We start from the raw sequence: 19,592 nt of genomic DNA on the forward strand, positions 1-19,592 counted from the left end.
GAGGGGGTGTGAATAGATGAATAGATTCATGGAAACGGGAGCGGTGCCGAGGGACTGGAGAAGAGCGGTGGTGGTCCCGCTTCACAAGAGTGGGAGCAGAGAGGAGGCAGGAAACTACAGGCCGGTTACCCTCACCTCGGTGGTGGGAAAAGTAATGGAGTCACTGCTGAAGGAAAGGACGGTGAACTAGCTAAGCTCCAAGGGATTACTAGACCCAAGGCAGCATGGATTCACCAGGAGAAGGTCCTGTCAGATAATCTGATGTTTTTGATTGGGATGAAGGAAGAGCGCTCAATCTGATTTACTTGGATTTCGGTAAAACTTTGGATGCAGCCCGCATCGGAGACTAATGAATATAATGAGAAAGTTAGCAGTGAGCGCCAAGCAGGTGGAATGGATTATAAACTGTTTGACTGACAGATGACAACTAGTAGTGGTAAATGGAACTACTCTGAAGAGAGAACAGTGTTAAGTGGAGTGCCAAATGTTTGGGTATTTGCCAGGCACTTGTGACTTAGATTGACCATTGTTGGAAACAAGATACTGGGCTGGATGGACCCTTAGTCTGACCCAGTATGGCATGTTCTTATATTCTTAAGGATTGGAATTAGGAACTGGTTCTGTTCAATATCTTTGTGAGTGACATCGCGGAAGGGATAGAAGTGAAGTTTATCCATTTGTGGATGATACTAAGATCTGCAACAGAGTGGACACGCTAGAAGGAGTAGAGAGAATGAGATGTGATTTAAGGAAGCTTGAATGGTGCTCGAACGTTTGGCAGCATGGATTCAACGCTAAGAAGTGCAGAGTAATGCACCTGGGATGCGGTAATACAAAAGAGCTGTATATGATGGGCAGTGAAAGACTAATGCATACGGACTGGGAGAGGGACCTTGGGGTGATAGTGTCTGATGATCTGAAGGTGGCAAAGCAATGTGACAAGGCGATAGCTAAAGCCAGAAGAATGCTGGGCTGCATAGAGAGAGGAATAACCAGTAAGAAAAAGGAGGTGATTATCCCCTTGTACAGGTCCTTGATGAGGCCTCACCTGGAATATTCTGTTCAGTTCTGGAGACCGTAACTCAAAAGGGATCGAGAGAGGACAGAGGTGGGCCAGAGATGGGAGACCAAAATGGTGGTGGTGGTGGGGTCTGTATCAGAAAACTTAGAGGCTGAAGGATCTGAATATGTATACCCTGGCAGAGAGGAGGTTGAGGGGAGATATGATACAGACCTTCAGATACCTGAACGGTTTTAATGATGTGCAAACTTCAAACCTTTTCTGTTGGAAAGGAAACAGTAGAACCTAAGGGTCATGAAATTAAACTCCAGTGGGGATGACTCAGAACCAACATCAGGAAATATTTCTTCAACAAGAGGGTAGTGGATGCTTGGAATGGCTTTCCGGAAGAGATGGCGAATGAGGAAGACAATAAGCAACTTCAAAGGGCATGGGATAAAGACTAGAGGTTGGAAATGAAGAAAAGGTTACATGGGGGAAACCTGGATGGAGCAGCAGTTACTCCCCTTAACAGAAACATGAGAGTTTCTTCAAAGGATACTAATGACGCATTAGAATTAGGGCATCCCGACAGTGAGGTTCCAATAATAAGAAAAGTAGTCCAAGTGCCTCTAACTAAAAACTCACCTGAGCTAAAAACAATTCTAATTTATTCCTATCAATTAAAAAACAGAATGAAAATACAAACAAAAAACAAACTTTGAAATGTTTGCATGCTAATGCCAGAAGTCTAAGAAGTAAGATTGGAGAATTAGAATGTATAGCATGAATGACGACAGACTTAAATTGGCATCTCAGAGACATGGTGGAAGGAGGATAACCAATGGGACAGTGCTATACTGGGGTACAAATTATGTTGCAATGACAGAGAGGAGCACCCGGGAGGCAGTGTGGCGCTTTATGTCCGGGATGGCAGAGTCCAATAGGATAAACATCCTGCATGAGACTAAATGCACAATCGAATCTTTATGGGCAGAAATCCCTTGTGTGTCGGGGAAGACTATAGTGATAGGGGTATACTACTGTCCACCTGGCCAAGATGGTGGAGACGGACAGTGAAATGCTAAGAGAAATTAGGGAAGCTAACCAAATTGGTAGTGCGGTAATAATGGGAGATTTCAATCACCAATATACACTGGGTAAATGTATCATCGGGACATTCTAGAGAAATAAAATTCCTGGATGGAATAAATGACAATTTTATGGAGCAATTGGTTCAGGAACTTACGAGAGAGGAAGCAATTTTAGATCTAATTCTCAGTGGAGCACAGGACTTGGTGAGAGAGGTAACAGTGGTGGGGCCACTTGGCAATAGTGATCATAATATGATCAAATTTGAATTAATGACTTGAAGGGGGACAGTATGTAAATCCATGGCTCTAGTGCTAAATTTTCAAAAGGGAAACTTTGATAAAATGAGAAAACAGTTAGAAAAAACCTAAAGGTGCAGCTACAAAGGTAAATTACCGTGTTTACGGATCATAAGAATCTAGAGTATCTCCGCCATGTGAAAAGTCTTAACCATAGACAAGTCAGATGGTCCTTATTTTTTAACCGTTTTGAATTTGTGCTCAAATATTGCCCCGGAGACAAGAATACCAGAGCTGATACCCTGTCACGCTCCTTTCTCTCGGAGGATGTTCCAGAAGAACCTCAGCATATAATCGACCTGAAGAAAGTCATCTTGGGTGCTACCCATTCTGTGCCCGCTGGTAAAACCATCATGCCTAAACATCTCAGGCTCATGATTCCAAGCTGGCTGGTCATCCTGGTCAATGCCATACCCTGCTGAAGCTCCAGAAGTATTATTGGTGGCCAACTATCAAGGAAGATTCACTCTCCTTCGTAGCATCTTGTGCCAACTGTGCCAAGCACAAACCTACTTCTGGCCAACCGTGGGGATTGCTGCAACCACTTCCAGCTCCGGAGCAGCCCTGGATGAATATCGCTACCGACTTTGTAGTTGATCTTCCCCTCTCTGGAGGTATGAATACCATTTGGGTCACAGTCGACTGTTTCAGCAAGATGGCCCATTTTGTGGCGCTGCCTGGCTTACCTTCAGCCTTGGAGCTTGCGAAGCTCTTCATAACCCACATCTTTCGCCTTCACGGCCTACCGAAGCACATAATATCGGATCGAGGATTTATTTATTTATTTATAGTTTTTATATACCGGGAGTTCCTGTATACAATACATATCACTCCGGTTCACAGTTAACAGAAGAACTACTGCCGGGGGGCAGTTTACATAGAACAGTTTACATTGAACAAGACTTGAAACAAGTAAAAAAACACTAGATCTAAATAAATAGGTAAAAACCAAAAACTAAGCTCAACTTTAAGTAAATAAATAAGGCAATTAATAGACTAGATTAAATAAAGGCAGAGAAACCATACATTAAAACCAAAGGACAGGGTTTTTTAAAATCTTCTAGTTCTTAGCTCTCAGGGAATGCTTGCAGGAAGAGCCAATTCACAATTCACAGCAAAATCACAATTCACAATTCACAATTGGGAATTGGGAATTGGGAATGCTTGCAGGAAGAGCCAATTCACAATTCACAGCAAAATCACAAAATCACAATTCACAAATCACAATTCACAGCAAAATTCTGGAAGGCTTTGTGCAAACTTTTTGACATCTCTCTAGACTATACATCAGCCTATCATCCTCAATCAAATGGCCAAACAGAACGGATGAATAGGACCCTGAAACAGTTAATTCGGGCCTATGTGAGTTGCCGTCAGAATAACTGGGCCGAACTGTTACCATGGGCTGAATTCGCCATTAATTCTCATCCAGCAACATCCACTGGATCAACACCTTTTGAAGTGGTATATGGACGTTTATCATCTCTGCCACTTCCACTGAAGCTCTCAGTGATGTCCCCAGCAGCTCAATCCACTGCTGATGATATCCATAAATTATGGACTCAGCCGAAAGAAATGCTACTCAAAGCGAGTGATCGAGCTAAGAGATGTTATGACGCTCACCATTCCAAAGCGCCTGTCTTTCAACCAGGAGACAAAGTCTAGCTATCCACTAAGCACCTTAGACTTAAGTTACCCTCCACTTGATTTGCTCCTTGCTACGTTGGACCATTTCCAATCCTCTGACGTCTTGGCAACATCACTTACAGTCTGAAGCTACCACCTGGATTGAACATCAGAACTCAGATTAGAACCATGCCCGTCTACCTTCCGCAAAAAACTTAAGACATGGCTCTTCATCCAGGCCTTCACTTAACCAACAGTTCCAGCAATTCCTCACTAATTCAGACACTGACTCCTAGCTAAACTCTATGACAAGTGTAGCCTATACACTTACGCCTCTTCTCATCATATTATTGTATTATCTAATTTGTTCAGTTATGCCTTCTATCACTCCGGCTATTCTAGCCCTCCAGGTTAATACCCCTTGTTATATGTAACTTTCATTTCTTGTTATATGATTGACTTTGTTATTCCCTTCATGTTATTTGTAAACCGATCTGATATGAATTTCTTTCATGAAGGTCGGTATATAAAAATGTTAAATAATAATAATAATAATAACATCCACAACGCTTTTCATGTTTCACTTCTGAACCACTCATTTTCAGTGAGTTCTCTTCCAAGTCTCAGGAACCATCTCCCATCAATGCAGAAGATGACCTAGAATACAAGGTTGAAGCCATCCTTGATGTCCGAAGACGAGGCAAGACTTGGTAATACCTTCTTTCTTGGGAAGGTTTTTTCGGCCCCGAAGAAAATTCTTGGGAGCCTCTGGCAAATATCCTTGACAAAGAGATGCTGGATCAGTTCCTTCTCTCGTATCCTTGGAAACCAAAACCTGGTACCCGCAGAGGAGACCGCCCTTTGAAGAGGGGTACTGTTGCAACTGTCGCTGCCCAACGGCTTCACTCTGCCTACCTTTCTTTTTCTGCGACTCCTCCTGCTCCTTGTGGTCGTCTGGCTGCCGCGGCATCTGCCGACCGTTCTCTCCGGCGTACCCAGACCGGCTTGGGCGCTGTCTCCCGCCATGCTCCTCAGGTACCTTAGGGCGCGCGCACCACGCGGCCCTCATTCTTATTCCTTTATGGTGCGAACCTCAGGGGCGTCCCCCTGTGATGACATCACGCTGCCCAGATATTTAAGCCTACTGTTTATTGCTAGCCATTGAGTTAGCAAGGGATTTCCTACGGATGGGATTCGCTCTCCATACCCAGCTACTTTGCCTCCAATTTCTATTGGACTCTTTTCTGCTAACGGGGTACCCGCTCCTCGGGGGCCTGTCTGCTTCTTTCAGGTCGCTATCAGGAACCGGTACTCGCTCCTCGAGGGCCCATGTTCCCTGACTCGCTGCCTGTGTCCATTTCCTCTTCTACTTGGAAGAATTCACTACAGACACCATCTGTGAGTTCTACTACCATCTACTCCTCAGAGCTGTTTCCCTGGAACCAGGTACTCGCTCCTTGAGGGCCTGCCTCCGTTCCAGCACCAGTGCCATCTTCCATGGAGAACTGCTGCGTGAGTACTTGCCAATGAGTCTCTGCTCCCAGGGATCTGGTACTCGCTCCTCAAGGGCCAGCTCTCCCTATCTTGGGGCTTCTCCATACTAAAGACTCTATGAATATCTCACTGTACTCATTTTCTCAGTTCTTCCTACAGCACTGCTACCGGAGGAACCGCTGTTCCAGTGCCCTGAGGAATACTAGCCCAGCCGGACTCCATCTTCTACTCACTACCCACCACCCCCTACCCACCGCCACCTCTGATGGCTTCATACACCGTCTAATAAAAGATACAATCTGTGTTTGTGTGTCCAGAGCTGAGCCTGACCTGTGGCCCCTCACGGGACTTCCCCCCGTGGGCGTGGTCAGCTGCCACAGTGTCCAAGGGTCCACCCAAACCTTACAAAACATAACATATCCCCCTCGGTTGTCTGTTCTCCAAGCTGAACAGCCCTAAACTGTTTAGCCTTTCTTCATAGCGGAGCTGTTCCGTCCCCTTTATCATTTTGGTCGCCCTTCTCTGTACTTTCTCCACTGCAACTTATCTGTTTTGAGATGCGGTGACCTGAACTGCACACAGTACATTTTCCGTTTTATTCTCCATTCCCCTCCTAATAATTCCTAACATTCTGCTTCCTTATTTGATGGTCACAGTACATTGTGCTGACAATTTCAATGTATTATCTGCTATGATGCCCAGATCGTTTCCTGGACGGTAACTCTTAAAATGGAACCTAGGTCCAAGATGGCTGCACGCACTGAGTCTTAAGTCGGAGCTCTCTTGAAAGATCTGCTATTTCCTTGGAAGAATGCCAGCAAAGAGGAAGGGGAAAGTACGGACTTATCCGTCCGTGTCGACCCCTTCTACAAGTCTTCAGCCAGAGATAACCGGCTTTATGTACTCAACAGTCCAACAAAAGAGAACCGAGGAAGCTGAGGTGCATGACGGCGTGGGAGAGCCGTTTGCCCCGGCAGGGGAGGTGTCTCTAAGCCCGGAGGAGAGGCAACCACCTATACAGAGAGCAGATGAGGAGACGAGGAGTGGGGAACCGGCGAAATTTCAAACCGGTACTACTCCGGAGATCCCCTTACGGATTCCTGACCTTATTAATCCGGGACCCTCTACATCGAGTCCGGTGGAAGGACAAAGAACTGCGGGACTAACAGAATCCAGTGAAAGGCTGGAAGGAGGTATGAATGCAGCAAATACCAGCAGGAAGGAGTTAGTAGCCATTCCAACGTGGCCTGTACAGGTGACGTTAGACTCTCTTTGGGATTTTATGGCTGGGATGGCTACTGTTATAAATTCTTTGAATGATAAAATGGAACACTCTAATTCACAAAGTTTTCAAAAGTCTGCTGACCTACAAAGCCAAGTCGACTTCCTGAAAGGGAAAGTTAATGGTTTGGAAGAGAAAGGCAATGAGTTTCAGCAGTATAAGATAGCAGCGATTAAAGATCGTGAGGTGTTATCTAGACGTATGGAATTTCTTGAAAATAAGTCCAGACATTTAAACCTACGTTTGACAAATTTCCCAAGAGTAGTGGGGGAGATTCCCTACACTACTTTAAAGAAATTTTTGCTGGAAAAACTGGAAATAACTGAAGGAAATTTTCCATCTATTAATTCTTGCTTTTTTCTTCCTTCATCAAGACGTATGGAGAGTGCCAGCAATTTAAAACTAATCGTAGAAAGTTCTTTTTTACTCAACGCACAATAAAGCTCTGGAATTTGTTGCCAGAGGATGTGGTTAGTGCAGTTAGTATAGCTGGGTTTAAAAAAGGATTGGATAAGTTCTTGGAGGAGAAGTCCATTACCTGCTATTAATTAAGTTCACTTAGAGAATAGCCACTGCCATTAGCAATGGTAACATGGAATAGACTTAGTTTTTGGGTACTTGCCAGGTTCTTATGGCCTGGATTGGCCACTGTTGGAAACAGGATGCTGGGCTTGATGGACCCTTGGTCTGACCCAGTATGGCATTTTCTTATGTTCTTATGAACCTCCCTGTGCATTGCTGCTCACTATTGGAAAAGCAGGAATTTGTACTTTCCCAGTCCTATGCTGCTGCTTCTGGAAGGGCATCATTAAGAATTTGCAGCATTGAAAAGGAGGCAATACGCATTTGTGTTTTTCATAGCTCGGCACCCCTGCTTCAGGGGATTAAAGGAAATTGTTCCGTGCATCATCAGGAAACCTTCGCTTCAGTTTTAAAATATTTGCACAAGCAAAATGTGTAGGGGAAACTTTTCAGCAGGGCCTCAAACTGACCCTCTATGCGTCTATATTTTAGAGATGTGTAGTCCCAAAATGTTCAGTTCATTTTGATTTTTTGTTTTTATTTGGTTCATTAAATGTTTTGTTTTTGGGGTTTTTTCAGTTTGGCTCATTTGCCAAATTGAAAAAAAAACATTAAACAATCTTCTCCTCCCTAAAACAAACAGAAAACCAAACTTCCCCAAACAGGGTCCAGTGCTAAGCCTAGCCCCAGGCCAGGCCTGTCATCAAAACCTATCTTGGGACTGTGCTTGGGGCTGAGGCCTATCTCCGACTGGAGCCTACCCGGGGGCTGCCCAGAGTGGGCTGGGGCCAGGTTTCTGACAAGTGCAGAGGTTGGGGATCCTCCACCACAGCCCCCCATCGCTGCTTCCCAGCTCAAGTGTTGGCGGCAGGAGTAATGTCCACTTGCTCTCGCCCACATCCTAGCGTTTGAAATGTGGCACTGTATGCCTGGGGACAGCACAAAAGTCATGTCACTTTGGTGCCTTCCGCCAGTGTGGCCGGCGCCATTTTGCCGTATCGCCAGACTTTTCTACCGGTATAGTCGCCCAACAAAATGGTGCCGTTCGCACTGGAGAAAGTTGAATTGATGTCACTTTGAGGGGTATCATTTTTAAAGTACTCAGATCCAGGCAGGAGGGACTTGGCATCACGCCTGCCCCCAACACTGGAGCTGGGAAGAGGGTAAGAGGGGGCCAGGGTGGGAAGTCTCTGGCCCCTGCACTTGTCAAGGACTTGGTCCTGGCCCAATCCTGGCACCAGGGCTAGGCCACAGCCCTGAGCTAGGCCTCTGTGCCCTGGGACTAGGCCTTGGCTACGCAGCTAGGCTTCAGCACCAGGGCTAGGCCTCGGCCCTGGAGGTAGGCCTTGACATCGGGCCATCAAAGGCCCGTTCTTAAAAAAATGCAGTGAATATGAAAATACCCCAAAATTTTCAGGTATTTTACTTGAAAGCGATTTTCAGTTTGCTCCATTTGAAACAAACCAAAAATGGCCACATTCATTGCGCATCCCATTGGAACAAATGCACATCCCCACTATTTTTCAGCCCACGCAAACTCAGTTGACGGTGCCTGCATATATTATACATGAATATCAGCTTGTGCAGTTAAAAGTGCATGCTCACACCACCTAAAGCATTTCTCGCTGGCGTAATTTTGAATATTACCTCTGTGCACATAGCTTTTACACATCTCCTGGATTGGCCCCTTCCTGTGAGGTTAAAAGTATATTCATTTGAAAGTGCATCCTTACTGAGAGCCGACTAAAATTCCGCTTCTCCGGATAGGGCAGAATTAGTCGGGGCAGCCCCTGTTTTATGCATGCAAGTCTTTGAATTCTTATCCCTAGCAGCTGTAAATTTTGGGCAACCCGGATTTGTGTGCGTGAGTGTGCGTGCATGTGTGTGTGCGGGTGTGTGTGCGCGCGTGTGTGTGTGTTCGCGCGCATGTGTGTGTGCGTGTGTGCGAGCGTGTGTGTGTGTGCATGCGCGTGTGTGTGCGCGCGCATGTGTGTGTGTGCGCGTGTGCGCATGTGTGTGTGTGCGTGCATGAGTGTGTGCATGCGTGTGTGTGTGTGTGCGAGCGTATGTGTGTGTGTGCGCACGCGCGTGTGCGTGTGTGTGCGTGCGTGCGCGCATGTGTGTGTGTGCGTGCGTGTGCGTGCATGTGTGTGTATGTGCGCGTGCGCATGTGTGTGCGTGCATGTGTGTGTGTGCGTGTGCGCGTGTGTGTGTGCGAGCGTGTGCGTGTGTGTGTGTGTGTGCATGTGTGTGTGTGTGTGCGCGCACGTGTGTGCGCATGTGTGTGTGTGTGCATGCATGTGTGTGTGTGTGTGTGCGCACGCACGTGTGTGCGCATGTGTGTGTGTGTGTGCGTGCATGCATGTGTGTGTGCGCGCGTGTGTGCGTGTGTGCGTGTTGTGGGGCAGGAGGTGCAGCTGCGAGGCATTCTGAGTTGCTCTGAATAAGGAGGAGCGGGAAGCACTGCCATGCAGAATGCTCTTAGACAGCCTGTCAGACAGTCCTAATAAATGCTCCTACAGGGAGAAAAAGGGAGCAGGCGCTCTCAAACTCATAATGCTATTACTTTTTAAATATCTAATCCACAGCGATCTCCAGAATTATCCCCAAATTTGTTTTCAATCATAGTAGTAAATAATATACTGCACATTGGAAGTAAAAATAACTTCAGGGAATGTTGACAATATCTGGGGATGAACTACAAGCAGGTTCCATGGTGCTCTGTAATTAAAGATTGCAACAAGCCCACTTCCTGACTGGGCCGGTTGCACCAGTGATCTCCTCCCCACCGTCTCTTCTAAGCATCACAATGGCCCTCACAATTTCACGTTCTGCCCTGGGCTCTCCTGACTTGTTGAGAGGGTCATCTACAACATTATTGCCCTGACAGACCTAACACTCCTTTCTGCCTGCAGCGTACATTTTCTGCGTGCAAAAGTTACTGCCAACGCAACAAGGGAGTTTTGCACGCAGAAAACGTGCGTCCCTAAATGTGAGTCCTGAGCGCCCTTGCTTGGAAATCCCATGTACCCCCCCCCGATGGCCAGCACACCTTTCTATGCGCTGGAAACTTAACTCCTGGGTCAGAGCTGGAGTTAAGCTTCCAGCGCTAATGTGCTGGCACTTAAAACCTTTAAAAAAGTGAAGAGAGTCCGGAAAACTTAGCTGAATAAGTCAGTACTGACCGGGCAAGTGGTGGCAGATATTGGCTGCAATCTGGCTGTCATCCTTCCTGTCATGGAAGCCTCCCCACAACCTTCCCGAGGTCAAAATATATTACCCCATAACTTCATTGTGTGTCCCCTGGTTTTGTACTTTTAAAAAGAGTAAATAACCGATTAACATTTACTCGTTCCATTCCACTCATGATCTTAAACACCTCTATCATATCCCCCCTCAGCCGTCTCTTCTCCAAGTTGAACAGCCCTAACCTCTTCAGCTTTTCCTCATAGGGGACCTGTTCCATCCCCTTTATCATTTTGGTCGCCCTTCTCTGCACCTTTTCTAATTATGTTTTATCTTTCTTGAGATGTGGTGACCAGAACTGCACACAGTGCTCAGGATGAGGTTGCACCATGGAGTGATACAGATGCATTATGATATTCTCTGTTTTATTCTCCTTTCCTTTCCTAATAATCCCCAGCATCCTATTTGCTTTCTTGGCTGCCGCTGCACACTGAGCAGAGGATTTCAGCGTATTATCAATGATGACAACTCGAACCATTTGCTGAGTGGAGACTCCTAATGTGGAACCTTGCATTGTGTAGCTATAATTTGAGTTACTCTTCCCTATGTGCATCACTTTGTACTTGTCCACATTAAATTCAATCTGCCATTTGCATGCCCAGCCTCCCAGTTTTGCAAAGTCCTCTTGCAATTCCTCACAATCCTCTTGTGATTTAACAATGTTGAACCATTTTGTGTCATCAGCAGATTTCATCACCTTACTCATTGTTCCCATTCCCAGGTCATTTATAAATATATTAAAAAGCATTGGTCCCAGCACAGATCCTTGGGGCCCTCCACTATTCACCTTTTTCCATTGGGAAAATTTACCATTTAATCCTACTCTCTGTTTTCTACCTTTTAAGCAGTTGGCAATCCACAATAGGACACTCACCCCTATCCCATGACTTTTTAATTTCCTAAGAAGTCTTTCGTGAGGGACTTTGTAATGGTGTCTGGAGACCCAGATGCACTATATCAAGTGGCTCACCTTTATCCACAGGTTTATTTACACCCTTAGGGGCGGATTTTCAGAGCCCTGCTCGCGTAAATCCGCCCAAAACCGGGCGGATTTACGCGAGCAGGGCCCTGCGCGCCGGTGAGCCTATTTTACATAGGCTATTTTACATAGGCTCACCGGCGCGCGCAAAACCCCGGGACTCGCGTAAGTCCCGGGGGTTTCGGAGTGGGCGTGTCGGGAGGCGTGTCGGGGGGCGGGGCCGGAGCGCGCGGCGTTGCGGGGGCGTGTCGGCAGCGTTTTGGGGGCGGGTACGGGGGCGTGGCCGCGCCCTCCGTACCCGCCCCCAGGTCGCGGCCCAGCGCGCAGGAGGCCCGCTGGCGCGCGGGGATTTACGCCTCCCAGAGGGAGGCGTAAATCCCCCGACAAAGGTAGGATGGGGGTTTAGACAGGGCCGGGCGGGTGGGGTTAGGTAGGGGAAGGGAGGGGAAGGTGAGGGGAGGGCAAAGGAAAGTTCCCTTCTAGGCCGCTCCGATTTCGGAGCGGCCTAGGAGGGAACGGGGGTAGGCTGCGCGGCTCGGCGCGCGCAGGCTATACGAAATCGATAGCCTTGCGCGCGCCGATCCAGGATTTTAGCCGATACGCGCGACTACGCGCGTATCTACTAAAATCCAGCGTACTTTTGTTTGCGCCTGGAGCGCAAACAAAAGTAGGCTGTTCGCGCTCGTCTGAAAATCTACCCCTTAATATTTACGATGGCTAAAGCCAGAGGGATGCTGGGCTGCACAGAGAGAGGAATAACCAGTAAGAAAAAGGAGGTGATAATCCCCTTGTACAGGTCCTTGGTGAGGCCTCACCTGGAGCACTGGGTTCAGTTCTGGAGACCGAATCACAAAAGGGACAGAGACAGGATGGAGGTGATCCAGAGAAGGGCAACCAAAATGGTGCAGAATCGGAAGACTTATGAGGAGAGGCTGAAGGATCTGCATATGTACACCCTGGAGGAGAGGAGGTGCAGGGAGGTAGGATAAAGACCTTTGGATACCTAAAAGGTTTCAATGATGTATGAACTTCAAACCTTTTCCATTGCAAAAAAAATCAATAGAACTAAGGGTCACAAAATGAAACTCCAGTGGGGACGATTCAGAACCAACATCAGGAAATATTTCTTCATGGAGAGGGTGGTGGATGCCTGGAACGCCCTTCCGGGGGATACAAGCATTCCCGGACGCCAATTAAACTATCACCTCCACACCACCCCTTATCTCCCCATATACCATGGTGAACCATATCTTCTATCGTTTACTTGTGTGAATTAATAACCTGTCCTTTCTCTTCCTTCTCCGCCAAGTTCTTTCACCCTGTTATATGTAACTACCTTTTTCCGCACCATTGTTATAGTTTATGTTTACTACGCACCCCTGTTTTATGTGAACCAGCATGATGTGACTGCTGTCTCGAATGCCGGTATATAAAAATTAGAAATAAATAAATAAATAAATAAATAATGTGGTGAAGATGAAAACAGTCAAAGAATTCACAGGGGCATGGGATGAACACTGTGGATCTGTAAAGGCTACAGGATAGGATGGAAGAGAAGGGGGCATGGGGTAAATTGCTGATAAGAACATAAGAAAATGCCATACTGGGTCAGACCAAGGGTCCATCAAGCCCAGCATCCTGTTTCCAACAGTGGCCAATCCAGGCCATAAGAACCTGGCAAGTACCAAAAAACTAAGTCTATTCCATGTTACCATTGCTAGTAATAGCAGTGGCTATTTTCTAAGTCAACTTAATTAATAGCAGGTAATGGACTTCTTCTCCAAGAACTTATCCAATCCTTTTTTAAACACAGCTATACTAACTGCACTAACCACATCCTCTGGAAACAAATTCCAGAGTTTAATTGTGCGTTGAGTAAAAAAGAACTTTCTCCGATTAGTTTTAAATGTGCCCCATGCTAACTTCATGGAGTGCCCCCTAGTCTTTCTACTATCTGAAAGAGTAAATAACCGATTCACATCTACCCGTTCTAGACCTCTCATGATTTTAAACACCTCTATCATATCCCCCCTCAGCCGTCTCTTCTCCAAGCTGAAAAGTCCTAACCTCTTTAGTCTTTCCTCATAGGGGAGTTGTTCCATTCCCCTTATCAATTACAACCTTAACAGAAGGCAGGGGATTATTAACCTTCACCAATAAGCCTTGATGCTATCTAGACGACAAATAACACAGGCCCTGACTTTTACGGTGTGGGGTATTGATAGACAGACATAAGTGAAGAAGCACAGGACGGCTTCTAAGGCCAAGTCCATAAGCTAAACGCGTCAGCAGTGTTTGAATTTTCAAGAAGGCTCATCGTATAACTGCTACCCTTAAGAGAAACAAGGGGTAACCTGCACAGCGTGGCAGATAATACCACAAGGAGCTTGCTGGGCAGACTGGATGGACCATTTGGTCCTTTTCTGCCGTCATTTCTATGTCTCCGTGTTACTTCCCTCTGCCTTCTTATATCCTCCCTTCCCTTTGATTTGTGCCCAATGTTACCTTTCCCGCCCTCTTACCCACCTCTTTACTGCCTCCAATTCCCCCATTCTTTCTCCTACCCCCTTCTCGCCCCTGCTGACCAAACCGCTGCATGTCCTCAGCTTCCATCCCTGTTGGGTCCTGCCCCCCCAAGACGAGGAGCCACGGACCTCACTGCCTAGCGTAATGTTTCACATCTCAGAAAACAGCAAATGTTGTAGCAGCTCAAGTAAAGCCATCGCTTACATTTTACGAACTCTGCTGAGGAGGAGATGCACGGGGTTTGCTTTCACTGCTTGGAGATGAGAATCACTGGTGTTACTGGGTGAACTAATGACGACAAAGCCCCCTCTCTCTCCCCATGCCATTTCACATCCTGTATATGTATTCAGTGCGACAGGCGTCGCTTACGTTTTTTCTTCAAATTCCAGACACAACCTGAGGGGAAAGCTGTTCTCGTCTGATATACAGTAATGAACCTTCTGTGTAGCAAATGGGATTTCTCCGTGAGAGAGCTGCACTGTCCGTTCTGAATGGCAGTGCTGCGAACATGAATCAAAAAAACACTCGCTACTGCCATGCCATGCTTTGAAAAGGTCTACAAGGCCAGCCATCATTCTCCCAACTGACACGCTCTCTCTTACTATGAGAGGCCTGGTGTGTTGCAAGGGCATGGACCAGGAACACACAGTCAACCCGGTCATCTACCTGGACCTTGCAGTACAAGAACAAGAATTGTGATAAGAACTGAAAGGAGGCTCTAGGACAAGGGGACATGAGATGAGGGTGAAGGGATTAATAGAAGGATTTACCGATTTAAAGCTAGATTTTCAAACCCACGCACAGGCGTCCTTATGCGCGCGGTTCCCGGCGGCGCGCATGGATGCACCGATTTTATAACGTGTGCGTGTCGGCGTGCATGTTATAAAATATATCTGTGCGCACATTCGCGTTGGATTTTAACATCCACGCACGCATGTGTGGGCGGGCCGCGACTCACGGAGCGGACTGGGAGGGAACTTTCCTATACCCCTACCTATCCTGCCTCCCTTTCCCCTCTCCTCCCCAACCCCTAAACTCACCCTATCTACCCCCTTATTTTTTTGTTTTGATACTTACTGCTCCTCCAGAGCAGAAGTAACTTCCACGCGCTGGCTGGCTGCTGGAGCGCGCTTCCCCGTGAAAGGGCCTAATGGCCGCTGTCCTGGCCGGCCCCCGCCCCGCTGCTCCCCACCCAGACCACACATCCCAGCCCGCCCCTTTTAGCAGGCCTGACACTTCTCTGCATATCGGGGGTAACACTCGTGGCCAGGCCCGTTCTAAAATGCGTGCAGTGCGCGCAAGGCCAGGCCATATGCATAACCCCTGGTATTTGCGCACACGGGTGTTTTAAAATTCGGGCCCTATTTATCATTGCATAGACACAAAAAAATGCCTGAGCTCCTGCAGGAACTTTCTCACGATGATAGAAGGAATCTGTGACTGCTCGCGAGATGTGGTAGGCACGACTTGGAGATCTTGCTGCTGGCATTAGCATGAGAATCAGAGCTGCTGAGCGGATACCTGCAGGGGCAGAGGAGGAATGGACCATCTGAAAGACCCTAAATTACCTCCATATACTCAAGTCGCAGGGTCATGACCTAACATGTCAAAAGGAGGATACTCTAGCCAGACCTGAGAGCTGCAGCTGTGGCACAAAGCAGACACCATGCAACACCTTACAGTCTGCAACCCCGACACAGTGCAGGATCCTGCTGGGGTCATCCCATGAGAGCTGAAATTCACCATCAGTGGAAAGAAATTAGACTCTAGTGGACGGCCATGAGAGGAAGATGAAGAATATTAGGGAGGGGCTTTCATTTGAAAGGAATCTGTAAAACAAATGCATTTTTGGAAAATAATGTGTGTGCCACGCACTATTTTCCAAAAATGAATTTGAGCAAAAAAGAATAAAATCCAAAAGCACAATAACGAAGACCAAAATGAACGAAGCAGAAACACATTCCTAAGAAATATGAAGCTTCCCATGTTGTTTTTGCAGGAATTCAAATCCAGTCCACAGTAAAAAAAAAAAAAAAAAATCAAAGCTCAATGCCACGACTGGAGTCAGCCTGATTCAGAAAAGACTACAAAAATGCTGCCGAGGACTGAATTTGAATTCCTGCAATAAAAGAAGGAAGGAACTGTGTTTCATGAATATTTCAATTTTCCTTGGCAAAGAAGATCAACTAAAAATGGACTCTTTGGTACAATATTTATGAAGTGTTACCAAGGAGCAGGGTCAACTTTATAACACTACCTGGTGTCCCAATTCTTTCGCGTATTTATTACAAGGATTTGTTACTTGTTCTCCTGTCGGAGTAATTAGAGCGAGATGCAGGACTATCGAGCAGTTTATATCCATCCATAGACAACGGGTGTGAACCCAAGGTTGACCTTCGGAGGGTGCAGAGTCCAAGTGCAGTGGGGCCCTGGAATGCTGAAATTATAATGTTGGGGACTGGGCGACCCTGACAGTGTGGGCCCCGCAAAGTAGGGGTCCAGGGTGGTTACCTCTATTTGCCCCGTTTAAGGATGGTCCCTACACAGTAAATAATATGCTAAACGATACATAAATATAGATGCAGGATAGCAAAACGTGGTGTAAGATGCATGGACATAGCATAGGTACAGCATAGAAGTAGGGAAGGCTGACAAGAGTGGTGCCTAGGGGAAGAGAGTTGGGATGAGGGATGTCAGAGGTAGTTGGTAGTGCTTTAGATAGTTCAGAATATTATACAGGCAGATTGGTCTGGAGCCTCTAAATTACCATCTGCCTAGTGTGTTGCGTTTTACCCTTCCTATGTGTCCTACCTGCAGCCTGGCTCGACGCCTGTCGGAAGTGACCTCTGACCCACTGTTCAGGCCTTGCGCTGGTACTTTCTGAGATCCCTGCCCTCTCTGTCTGCCATGCTCTCACCCTCTCTTCCTGCAACAAAAACCCTTATCTTGTACTTTTTCATCTGGTGCTATCAGAAATGGACAGTATTAACTGTAATTTAACTAAATTGCAACCTAATTTGAAATCCTTTTTGCTTCTTAAAATTCAGGATCGAATGGTGTCCATTAAATAATTTTGAACATAATAGTTTATATTTTAAACATATTAGAAAGAGCCTGGAATCAGCTGAAAACGGTGTTCTCCAGCTAAAGATAAACATTTAGTACATTAAATCGATCCTGACTTTAATTCCAAACCTGAGTCTATGATAGGATACACAAAAAGCTTTCAAATCTGCACCCCACGCTTTCAAGGTGAGCTGATTTTGCTTTGCAGCCTTAATTTCTGTGGAAACAAACATTTGCAGAGATTTTTCTTTTCAATGGGTGCTGTCGTAGGCAGGAAGAGCATGCAAGGTCCCGGTGTGCGAAAGTTTCCGCGCAGGAGGAAATCTCCAGAGAAAAGCACCAAATATTCCTCGAAGCAGCCAGATGAGAGAGGGATGGGTGAGGGGGAACCGAATAAAAGGTTTTCCTGTGGACTTCGTGAGCGTTCTGGTTCTGAAATGATTGTTTAGAATGATCCATTCTGAGGCAGGCACGTTCGCACTTGCACAAAAGTGGTTCTTTTCGCATGCAAACATGCAACACACACCGGGGCTTCTTTGTTCTTCTTCTGGATTCACTACCTCATGCCAAACAAAGATATTGCCATGTCAGAAGTGAGTACAACCTTCCTGCCTTGAGTTCTGGTCTGGTTGCCCCCTGTGGATGAGTATGGGCACTTTCCATATGAAGATATGAGGCTAAGGAAGTCAGCTCTATGGTCCCCCGAAAGGCGTGAAAGAATTAGACAGCAGGAGAGAGATGTGAATCAGTGATCACAACTGTTTCCTTCCTGCAGGTCCCTCTTCACAGGGATGCCCTTGCGTCTCACCGACCCCCGTGTCCTCTCCCGAGAATGACAGCTCCCCAACTGGCATCCTAGACTCTGATGTTGGCGCCACAGCCAACCCTACAGGCACCAGTTGGTCTTCCAGAACAGGTAGGCGATGTGTCTGAGACTCAACGTGCAACAGTTTCCATGCCACCGAGACTCTGGAGCCCTTCCCTGTCAGAACAGGTAATGATCAAATGACTCCAAGACTGGGGGGGAGAGAAGTGGGCAACTCTGGAAGTCACCCCAACTGCATGGCCGGAATATTTTTCCTGAGAGCACAGGAACACATCCTTGCATAGACGGCCACTTACACAGCTCACAAATTAGGAAAAAGCAAATCCTTGGTTGTAGCTGGCGCCTGAATCATCTAACAAACCTGTGGCTAGTACTTTTGCTTTAATATTGCCTGACGTTTCGATTTAGCAGATTTATTGGCATCAGTGCAAGGAGCTCCGCACACCTCCTGATATTTCACTTCTGAATTAGTTGCTGTGCTCCCTGCCTGCTCTCTCCCCTCAGTGAGGGTATTAGTCCTTGACAATGCATAAAAACCGGTGCACCGTAAATAAAACGGGAACAAATTGCATTTGCACACAACACTTGCAAAACAATAAGCCTAGGAAGAGCGCTAGGGTAGAGTAATCTGGGCAGCGCTCCAGGTCTGATATTCAATGAAAAGCACATGCAGCAGGGATTCCTATTATTAATTTAGCTGGACGCCTGATTATTCTGCTGGCAAATCTCCTCGTTGTGGCCAATGAGAAGTGCCAGCCTCGCTGCCTCCTGCAAGGGGACCAACTCTTCAAAGCCTTTTGAAACTTGCCCAGCTCCTCATCCTTAGTGCGGATGATTCAGGTCTGGTGCTTGTCTCTGCCTGACCTTTAAGAAGGGGGGAAGAGTTATGGCCGCCTTTGTCTGAAGCTGGAAAGGCAGAATTGAGCGAGTGCATTACTTTGTGCTCAGGGAGGAGGTGGTGTGCTGCTGCTTAGGGCGGCTGGGTGCATGGGGCAAAGCCGCATTTCCCCCCGCAATGCCCCGAGCTGGGAGTCTCCAGATGTTTGGTTATTTGCATGGCTCAGGTTATGGAGTTTAGTGCCTTTCTGGGGGGGGCAATCTTCCGAGGGCCCGAGCACCTACTTTGCAGATCATCTTCAGACCTGCCCTCTGAATATTCGCCAACGTGACCTGCCTGTGCTAAACGTGCATCTGCTGTTTGTGTGGACGGCCCGGGGTGGGGGTGAATCAGCACGTACAGTTTTGAAAATCCCGTCTGTATGCGCTGGTTTCCTGCCCGGCAATGCTTCTTTTCACCCAGCTAATAGCACTGGCTCTGGGGAAGCTGCACGTATTTTTGGCAGGGCAAACCAGGGCAGTTCAGTTTATTTAGCCAGGTAAATGGCAATGCAAATTATACATTTCAGCACGGGAAGGACCAGTGGCACAGGGAGGCCTGGCATCCTGTGCATCACCAGGGCCGCCACTGGCCCCCACGCCTCCTCCTCCTCCGGGTGCTGACTTGCAGCAGAACTGGACAAAAGAGAAAGGCAAGGGAAGGAAGAGAGAATATGATGAATCGTTACTGGCAAAGGACAGGCCAGCCGGGTTAGGAGGGCGGGCGGGCGGCTCTCTGCAAACCTCCCTACCCCGAA

The sequence above is a fragment of the Rhinatrema bivittatum genome, chromosome 4, assembly GCF_901001135.1.
Source record: "Rhinatrema bivittatum chromosome 4, aRhiBiv1.1, whole genome shotgun sequence".
In the NCBI taxonomy this organism is placed as follows: Eukaryota; Metazoa; Chordata; class Amphibia; order Gymnophiona; family Rhinatrematidae; genus Rhinatrema; species Rhinatrema bivittatum.